The sequence below is a fragment of the Penicillium brevicompactum genome, assembly GCF_028827555.1.
Source record: "Penicillium brevicompactum strain IBT 35665 chromosome Unknown utg000001l_segment0_segment0, whole genome shotgun sequence".
In the NCBI taxonomy this organism is placed as follows: domain Eukaryota; kingdom Fungi; phylum Ascomycota; class Eurotiomycetes; order Eurotiales; family Aspergillaceae; genus Penicillium; species Penicillium brevicompactum.
The window spans coordinates 5,764,914-5,775,774 of NW_026623203.1; positions in this window are offsets into that span (position 1 = coordinate 5,764,914).

Below are 10,861 nucleotides of genomic sequence, written 5' to 3' on the forward strand. Positions count from 1 at the left end.
CAAACCGTTGAGTACAATGGAAGGACGGAGCATTTATTACCTTTCCTTTGTAGATGACCTGTGAAATTTGAATAAGCTTAATGAGATGATCATTTTTGATGCTGCATAGCGGGTAAATCTATGAATACATATTTGCTATCTATATGGCCGGGCATAGAGAGCACAAGCCCGACACAAATTTCACCTTCTGCATGATTCTAGCCCTGAATGATATAAATGCCAAGTGAAACACGATATCAGACCCAACTAGCCCTAGAAGCAAGAAGTTTCTTAAGACAGTAATGGATGGGTGCCTGTCTGGCACCACCGAGATTAAATCCCTGCAGGTCTTATACGTAGCGAAGCAAAGAGTACGGCGAAGAACAATATATTTCATTAGATGCATTAATCCTACTCGTTCACATTAGCAGGATAGTAATTTGATATAGCACCTGCGACCCTGGAGGGGACCACGAATCTGGCTATATAGCGCCTTGTAGGCACATTTGGCCTAGATGTAGTCCGACCATTTCGAATCCCTGTTTGTGCACCATGCTGAACACCGGCAGATTTCAGACCCACATTCTTATTTCTTGATCTGAGATAATTTATGTAGGTGATTTAGCCAGGTGGCAAATTCAGGAACGATAGGTTTTCTAGCAAGATATGCAGTCCTGGGCCTTGAGCACATTAAAATTGGACTTGCGACATTATTCTTTGCTCTGTGTCTTGTTTAGGGTTCAAAATCTCACAACTCCTAGGAGCCACAGCAAATCATAAAGAATGGTGTCAAAAACGAAGGCGTGGCTTTCAACGGGCCTCGTATAGTTTAGGCACCCCGGGCCCTTCATTTTCTGCAGCCAACAAGATCTTCAAATGACCACACAAGCCTAGAGGGCTATAAATCTCTCGACCCCGACGCCTTTGCCCTATATGATAATTTCGAATCGCTCAGCAGTCGAGCAGGCTTTGTGTTCGAGACTACCTGAGACTTCTTGGCCAGGACCATTTGAGTTCTCCTTTACATGCTCTCGAGCGTTTATTCTCCAAGCGCGGCTGGCTCCATGAGAATGAAACCCACCCCTGGCTGTTCAGACATTGGCCCCGAGTTTGACCGCCTGAAAAGCATCAAGATGATTTCCCTCAATGCAAAGCTTGTGGCCTTTGTCGAAAAAGCTCATTCATCGATTCAGGAACGAGGACGTTTCAAACAACGGGATTGTTACAAGAGATTTCTCCTTCATTACGCTGCCATGGGGAACTGTACAAACCTGCTTCAACATCTCCTACGAAGCAAGCCAAATATTGATTCTCGTGATCAGTGGGGGCGGACACCACTCTCTTGGGCTGCTGAGTACGGCTCGTTGGCTGCCGTGAAACTTCTACTGGAGCAAGGAGCAAACGTTAATGCATTGGATTATGAGGGCGGCGCACCGTTGACATGGCTGATACACGCCGGCAACCCTGGAATCACAAGCCTAGCGGCTACCGAGGCGTACTCAAGAGAGGGGGGCGCGAAAGAAGGGAAATTGAGAGGAATCAAGTTCGCCTGGGTCTGGTTTTTGACTAATTTTCACTTACTCCGACACGTTCGCCCGCACATCTAAGGCTCCCGATGACATAGAGTCAGCTGATATTCTGCTCTACTATGACGGCCATCAGATAAGGGTCATAGTTGTGGAAGCGGGTTTTACGCACTCTCTTGTTTTCGTCGTTTATTTGAATTCAGTATCGTTGAAGTGGAAATGAAAAAATAATGCAAATTTGCGCAGAAATTTTGAATATCCGCATGTGTTTAATGTATAAAAATCCCATTATTGCATGGCAGTCCAAAACAGCAGGGTAAGGGGTACATGTGCTAGATTCCACTTCAGCCGTAAAAAGGCCGGTATGTTCGACTCCAAACTCTCTACTCGAAGGCTTGGAGCTCATGATGGTTTGCCTCGACTACTTTTGTAAGTGTATCAACTAGAACTAGGTCTTGCAAATTCTGTTTACTATGGCAAAGCCCCTGGGCGATACTTGGAAGCAGGATAAGAAGACAAATTCATTATCTGAAAGCAAGTAAGCTTGTCATATAATACATAGAATGGCATATATCCTGGAGCTGGCTCCGCGTTTGATAAGATATTCCAAGACTTCTCTGAGGTGACGTACTATGCAACTTTACTGCCAGCCTATTTTCCTGGCCTGAACCAGAATAGACCACAATGGTCAAGACTAGACGCATTCCATCACTCTTACCTTTAATCAAGTATACATATACTACACTTCCCCAATGCGTTTCGAATGGGCTACTGTACAGAGATAGTAGTCAATACCATACATTCCTTGATATTCTATCGTGATGTGCCTTCTAGGGCCTCGCAGGTGTGCTATTTGATTGAAAATAGATTGCCTGTTTACAAACCATCACTTCGTTGGTGCTTATAAGGATTTCCACCTCCTTCGCGGCCCAAATATATTCCCAAACCATAGATGTTTCATTTTTGTAACCCAAAAGACGATACGCTAAAGCTTTATTGTATAAAGCCCGAAGAAAAGACCTGGGTGATCTTTCTCTTGATCGAAGCCCGTGTAGCACCTCTCTTCGTTGCACCATTCGTTCTCAGATACTCTATTGTGGCTGCTTGATTTGCGCCCCTACCTGCATGTATCAGCCACGACAGCGGTGTTGTATACATATCGTCCATGGAGTTGATCTCCACTCCATTGTCCAGCAAAAGCTTCACCGCACGCAATGCACCGTATTGCGCGGCCCAGGAGAGAGGCGTCCGCTTGTTCTGATCGAGGTCATCTTTGGCTGTCCCATCTTGGAGGAGATAAAGAAGGAGCTCGGCACAGTCACCCATTGCAGCATAGTGAATGAGAGACCTTTTGAAAGGTCCTCGCAGGTTGTATATCCCTTTGTATTTGAGTGTTGCCTGTGCATCTTGAAGAAATGCCATAATTTCTTCATCAAAGCATATCTCTTTGATGCCTTTAAGGAGTTGAAATTCACCGTCAATGATGGTCAAGGAGCGAGAAGGAATTGTCATAGTGATCGCAGGCACTCCGAGAAGGAGATATGAAGAGAGAAAAGAGGTTATTTGCTCATCAAGGAAGTGGAAAGATGGAGGATTTTAAAGACGTTAGGATCTTCCTTTTCGTATAGCAAGTGTTGAAGGTGCACATCCCTCACATGTGCTAGAAAAGGCCCGTGTAGCAACGCAAACTGCATAGGTGATGGATATCGTCAATTTAAATCGTTATTGATTTTGCCTCCGCGAGGTGGGTGTTCAAATATTCTGATGGATCAAGTTACTGAAGGTTGGCACACCGGATTCAACTAAAGGTACGGTAGAAAGGGAGGGGGTTGAGTAGAAAAATAATAAAACAAGGCTTATTCATCTCTTTGTCCGCTTTTCGGTGTGAGTATCAAGCCCGATGAAAAGCTGACTGGTTGAATATCCAAGTTCCAGCGTGGTCTAAATTCTGCGTCTGCCTCAACGCGGGTAAAGTGGCGGACGGTTATCGCCGCACTTGACACCAGTGGTGCTCAAGAGTCGTGCCCGCTATTATTGAATGCTTTTGGACCGCACAAAAATAGTGAAACGTTGTCTAGTTACATCAAATTATCACCGTTGGGGTGTTGAGAAGTTGAGGCGAAATTTGCCGAATGTTTCTAGCAATGATAAGGCTTCCGCAATCTGATGCATTTCACGGATGGCCATTTGGTTTTAGGGCCGATAGATGGTCAGAAGATCAATCGTTCACAAGATTCAGTCGGAACCACAGACGGGATGTATGCTTAAGACCCTTCCATGATCACGGACTTGCAGGTATTTTCAGAAGCCTCCCCAATAGCCTCACCTCCTGGCGATTATCGATTCAATACTTTGTGGCCTCTGAGTCGGCTGCGGGATGGGTACCCGTAAACTGATATCACCTACGCCAGACACCAAACAGCACCTGATACAGAGCGTTCATGAACAAAACCCGCAAATTCTCCAAAGCCAGGACCATGTCAAATCTGGACGACTCCATGGCACTCATTCCCCCGCAAAGATACTTGAGCTCCCCACCGAGTTGCTATATGATGTCCTAGATTATTTATCTACGGAGGATTTGGTTTCATTCGCATTTTGTCAATGGAATCTGTTTCAGGCTCTGATCGGCTTCATCGAAAGCAAGGCAAGCCCATCACTACAAAGCCTTGGCCATCTTGTTACATTGTTCGAGACAACGTGGCCAAAGAAATGGCTTCGAATCATCGTCCCGATCTGCGCTAGATCTGAGCAGCCAATATTGAGAGATCTCGAGACACTTGTGGAGTTATTTGAAGATAGCCATTGGCCCCAAGAGCAGCTTCGAGATATCATACTAGAATCAGCTAGATATGATCAGCCGGCTGTGCACAGCTGTGTTGGGCTTGGATTTGAAGAGGTAGCTTGTCGATATTTGCGAAAATGCCCTCACGCACTATTCGATACGAACATTCTCCACATGACAGGTTTGCACATCTCTGTCCTCAAACGTGTTCACACTGTGGTCCAGGAAATTGGAACTATAGCTCAAAACATGCCTGAATTCGATCGGGTGGAATTTGTCAATCGGCCTGACGACGTTCAAAATACCCCACTCGACTATGCGATCACGACCTCGTCTTCGACGATTGTGAATATTCTTGTTAGCGCTGGAGCTAGACTCAACGTTACAGATCGCCTAGGGTATACTCCGCTCATGAACGCGTGTCATCTCGGACGAGACGAGGTCGTCCACTGCCTGGATGATCGCGGGGCAGACATGCGAGCCACAAACAGTTTCAACCTCTCTGTCTTGGAATGTATTGTGATTGGCGAAAGCCAAACGAAGGAGACATTGTTACAGCGCATATGCCCCCATGCTACCCAAGTGCAATTGAACAGAGCACTTTGGCTCGCAGTCAATGACAAGAAAGAGCTTGTGGGTATTCTGCTTAGACTTGGCGCAGACGGCCACTACGCTGGTATTCTAGAAGACGATTCGTACGATGCAGAAAGAAACGGGCATCCAAGATCAACCCCACATGGACCCGTTGAAGCAAGCATGTCATTGTCCCGACGTCATTCAAACCCAAGTATCGCCAGTGACGTTGTGTCTAGGGAACCGGCTATTCTCGCTGATTTGAGCCCTATCATGCACCTTGAGGCCAGTACGGACGACAGTGGGATCGTGGACGGCTTTGGGGCTTTTCGGCGATCACCGATGTTTATCTTCCGGTATGGTCCGGACTTCGCGGCTAAGTTCAGCGCAAAGTATGCAGACGGTCATGATACCAGCGATAAAAGAAGTGTTTTAAATTTTGACGTTCGAATCACTCAACTGAGGGATTCCAGCAGCCCCGGAAACCATTGGCGGTATACAAAAGACAACGTTCTCGGGATATGTGGAGTTGCTTTCGGAGAGAGAAAATTCCCAGACAGAGTCTATAAGCAACGAAGGGCCGTCTGGGTCAAAATCAAGTGGACAAATATCGCAACGGTAGATCAGGAGTTACTCCAAAGAAATTGCTCCTGGATACCGAGATGTGACTTCAGTCGTTTGTGGGGCAGCAAGAAGTTGGCAGAAAGCGAACTCAGGAAAGCCTGGAAGAGGCAGGAGAATCGTTTCATCAACTGGAAACACGGAGATGAATCTCAAGCGTCCCGTGCCCGACGATTACCTGCCCCGTTTCCCTGGGACTTGACGTGAACCGTAGCTACCTGGCCTCGGATTGGCGACTGAAAGCAATACAGAGAATACGCTTCACGATTATTCAAATTGACGGCTTTTTTATCTGTTGGTCGCGACCCGGCATTCAATTGCCCAACCCCGAGGATCTAAGCACTAATGATTGCTGGGCTGGGTTCGTTGTGAGGAGCAATTAAATTAGAAGTTTTACCAGGGCAAAGTTTTCTAGTGTTTATGGTGGTAAAGGCAACTGAACCTGGTTATAGACACTAGAGAGCTACAAGTCAATCAGAGTCCTTGTCAACCTCCCTACAACAACGTGCCTGAGACAGTTGCTTTGTCCCAAACTTTTGAACCGTAATATAGGATCCGAATCAGGGCTGCTATAGAGCTTAACTACCAGCTTGGTTCGGGATTAGATTAGTGTGCAGATGTGATGGTCTGTGATACGGATGTGTCGATCAATTGCATCCTGAAGAACTTCTATCAGAACTGTAACTTGAAGGCTCGTTCATATCCGCTTTGCACAGGATCAATTGATCCAACTTTCTGTCCTTTAAAGAGGGCGAGGGGTGTTGTAAATTAACGACATTGATTTCTAACATGTGCGCTGTTCTCGCAGGCTAGCAAAACTCTAGCAGGTTATTACAAGACAAATTGATGACGCACGCTACTGGGTCACTGTCGCTCCCGCCTAAGAGTCTTCTTCGGATGCTATTGATGAGCCACGTGACAGGCGGAAACAGGGATGAGTCATCGCCTTTGTCTCCCAGATGCTGCTCCAAATCATCTGTCGGTGGGCTTTCCAGTATCACTGTGGCTGCGTGGCTGTTCCCGTCATCCTCCTAGCGCTCGTCAACACTCATCGCGGCTGGAGTCCACTCGTCATCGCTGATCGGTCCAGGCCTTTCTGCCCTGGATCCAAATTCCTCCCATTCCTCATCACCTACCGTGTTATGATCCACCAGATTGACCAATTGCTTGTCTGATTTAGACTCCTCTGAGTATGTGTACATCATGAGGTCCCGCATGGTCGACTCATCCAATTGCTCCCCATATACATGAAAGATGTTTTCTGCCATGGCAAATAGTCGTTCCGTGCCAGCACCCGTAGCCGGAATGGAGAGTAGATCGCAAGCCAGTCTAGTAAGAACAGGCCATTCACGTTGATGATCTTTCCAGTAAGCGCGTGGCGAAATGTTCACAGCTCCTAGAGTATGTCAGCAGTCAACAAGAGATTTGCCAAGCATTTGCTCATACTTTCTCGGAGATATTGACCAACTTCATCGTTTTGACTCATTGAATTAGCCACCAGACCTGTCAATGGGTGCAGAACCTGCTCCAGTTCCAACAGTTGGGGAGAACAAGACATTCCATTTAAGCAAGACAAGCTCGTAGGCATTTTCGGTCGATACTGTAAATGAAAGATCTTTAGATATTCGATGTAGCGCTCTGCGCGTCCCAGGCATGATGACCTGGCGCCATCGAACGCGGAAACCTTATATTGGGGCGCAATCAAACTGCCAGTTCCATACATAACCCCAAAATCTTCAAATGTCTTTTCGTGGATTTCTCATAGCTCCATCTTCATGCCAACCAACGCCCGGCGTAGTTTCTGTTTCCATAAAGCTGATTTTCCGCCAAGTGCTTCGATCGACTTGTCAATTTGCACCATCAGTGTCTCCAACAGGAAACAGGCTCTGTGAATTGTGGCGTCTTTCGAGGCCAGGAGGAACATGGTGAAGTGGACGAATGGCATTGTCACCTGGACAACGTATTCGATCTTGCGCCACTCTATATTCGAAACCCTGAACTTGAGATCGCCATTCTTGCCACAGTATTGATTGATATATCTTTGCAGTCTGCTCGCTCGCTTTAGCATCAGTAATGCCGAATTCCAGCGATTCTTTGCATCGGTTAACGGCAGGAGTTGCATCCCCGCGGGCTGGAGACACAAAAATGCATCGCTCCTTTGGGAATTTTCGTTGATGAATTTCGCAAACGATCGAATCTGCAAATACCAGCGTCAGATTTCTTCTCACAGAAATATGGAGACGCATATACCTTTTCTAAAATTCTCGCTATTCCGGGATCATATGTTTCAATTGAGCCAGAGCCACACGATATTGCGCACTCGGTCTCCCCAGTTCCCCTTTCTGGGTCATTGGTGATATTTTGGAGATACCGCTCAAGACAGAGCTGAACGGCCTGCACTATTCCAGGAACCCCAACAAAGAGCTGCAGGGAGCTGATTCCACCAGAAGAAATAAGCTTCTCTTGTAATGACAGCACCAGATTCGCATCGACCCTATAGTCGATTGTGACGCTGAAAATCCGACGAAGCAGCCCTTTTTTCTCGATGAGTCCAAGGATTTGATCGCCGGTGTCAGTCCCTGTCTCGGGCCTGCAAAGTAGCTCGAACCCAAGCAGCAGCTCTCGGTAGCTCCACTGTTTGTCAAAGTAATACGCTGTGATAGCCATGAAATCCTGCCCGAGCGGACTTTTCCAACAGCACAAAGCAATCGATACTTTGGAATCTCCGGGCAGGTCCTGCAGCTGTGACTCTTGGTAAGTGGTCACCGTGTCGTGCATATGCTGGCGGAGCTGCTTTGATGAGGGAATGTCCAAAAGTTGAGGTCCGGCATAGACTAAATCCAGCAATTCTCGGAATGTGGGTTCTTCCACGAGCTCAAACGTAAGTTGTGCCGACGAGATTGTCCGCAGAAGCTGGTCTTTGAGCTGTGTCTTGGTAACTCTGCTCCCAATGGGCGGGAGGCTCGCACGGGCCGCCTGGGTTGGGCCTGGGGTGGCAGCAGGAACGGACTCCTTCTCCACGCTTCTGCGACATGACTTGGACTTCAAGTGCTTACCCATTGTACTTGTTCCATGGGATTTGTGATGTGGGTGATGTGGGTGATTAAGCGGCGTGAAGCAAGACCGGCAAATTACCCTGGGTCGACCAGACCTGAGCTCTGCCACCTGGTCAAAGTGCTTCCACACCTTGGAGGAACGCGACTCAACCGACCATCTGAAATTGTATCGTCCATTTTTGGTCAGCCGTCGCCCATAGTCGGTCTCCAGCCACCACAATAAAAATTCGTTGTTCTGGGCGGTGTCGTAGAGCACCCAATCTCGGCGGTCGGGTGCAAACCGCGTGAGGTTTGCCGGGGGATCTCTGGGCCGGTCTTCCAGCGTGCCAATGCTTGAAGAGCCAGTGAATGGCTTTAAGATCGTGAATTAGTTTTAGAATCAGTTGACTGGCTCCAGGTGATGACATACCGAAGATCGCGAGATTGGGGCTGACGACGAAGGTGAGGCGGTCCCAATTGCAGACATCGCGCTGGAGGGGTGTAGTACTGACGAAGAGAGCCGCCAGAATGAGCAAAATATGAGAAAAGCAAGCGAGAGTGGTGCTAGGTATTTATTGGTAAATGACCAATGCGTCCCAGGAATCAGTCATCGCGTCAAACGTTACATACCCTGACCTTTTGACTAATGTGTCCGTTCTTTTGCCTAGAGTGTTGAAGCTGATGCATTCTTTGACAAGTTTGAGAATTATCGATGGTGAATTCGAGATGGTAAGTTTAAACGTCAAGAACGTAAATAGCCTGTGGACTGAACCACCAGTGGCCCCCAGTCTCAACGCGGGCCAACGTTGCAAAATATCTCACCACATCCCCGTTGATAACTCTTTCGAATAGTTTATCTCTCACAGGGTTCGGGATCGTCAGGTTGTAAATGAACCCTGCGAGATACATTGGGGGTATCTTGAGCAGTGAAAACGTCAACGATTCCCATCGCCTAATTGGGTCGACAGACGTGTTTAGTAGGTATTCAGTTGAATTAATATGCTATTATCTTTGAGCCATAAACAGTGGCAATCTTCACTCGCATATCATCGAGTCTTTCACCGGCCTTTTGAACATGCCTCAGTCGTTCAAACACTAGTTAGACATGGTATAATCGAATAGACTCTTGAGCTACATAAGTGGGGGTCACACCAGGATTGAAGAGAAAAATATACTCCTTTTTTACATCTGTTGTGGGAGAATCAGGTACCATACATACTCTACCCATGATGACTGCGAAAGAGGAAGATGAAGTTTTCGAAATCATGTCTTCGTACGGTGAGCCCAATGACTCTGAAACGCAAGGTTCAAACTCTGAGACCTCGGAGGATGATATCTCGGAAACAAGTGAAGACCGCGCATTCGTGGTGCCGGATGGAGATCAATCGCCCTATTCGAACAGATCCTCTGGGTCTTCCGACTACAGCCAACACTGCCCCGACGTGCAAGACAATGACTCTTCTGATCTTGTAAGTTGCATGGGGAGATCGTACTCGGAGAATAAGCTGACATCCCCAGATTGGCCAGAAAATACCGATAGGCACCATTGCCAAACGCGTTATCCACCAGGGAGACAGTTCTGCTGTACAGTATTTGGTCTTATGGCGGTCCTGGGAGCCGGAAACACCGCACATGAGTGGTATGGCCGAGAAGACTTGATCTGTTCTTGAAATTGAAGCTGTGCATATCTCCATTTTCCAGCTAGGCAGCTTTCCCTATGTTGACGCGTGCGAGGTAATGTCATCGCTCTTTACCAAATGGCCTCGTGATCCTACTTTTTCTTCCAATGATATTTGGCCCTGTGGACATTCGCGGGGAATAATAAGTATCCCAATCGATAGGTTTTCGGTATCATGTCTCCAACGTCCAATCTGAGTAGCCTTTCTCTTGTTGACTGGATGCGTCTGCTTTCGCCTCTTAGCGAAGGGTAGTTTAGTGCACAGCATCTACACCACAGCATCTACACCTTCTGTCCGCTTAAAACAACCACTTTTATCTGCAAGCAAGCTATAAATCCTAGGAAATCCGGTCATAATCTAAGTCTGAAGGCATTTCATTGAAGCAATTCAGTTTTTTTCCTTACAGTTTCAGCCATGGCCAGAGATTCACCCCTCTTAATGATCAGGATAAATCCTCAAATAGGTTGACCGGGTTTTCAACGACAATATCAAGGCAGATTGATGTTCTTCTACAGTAAGCTTCTCGAAAATCAAATAGTTCCTTTATGTACACGTATACGTCGGGTGACCAAATTAGATATTTAATTATCCCTGTTCACCTTGACCTTTTGTGTCTGGCTATGTGAACAACTATACTCAACAGCTCATACTGAACGTTGAGCG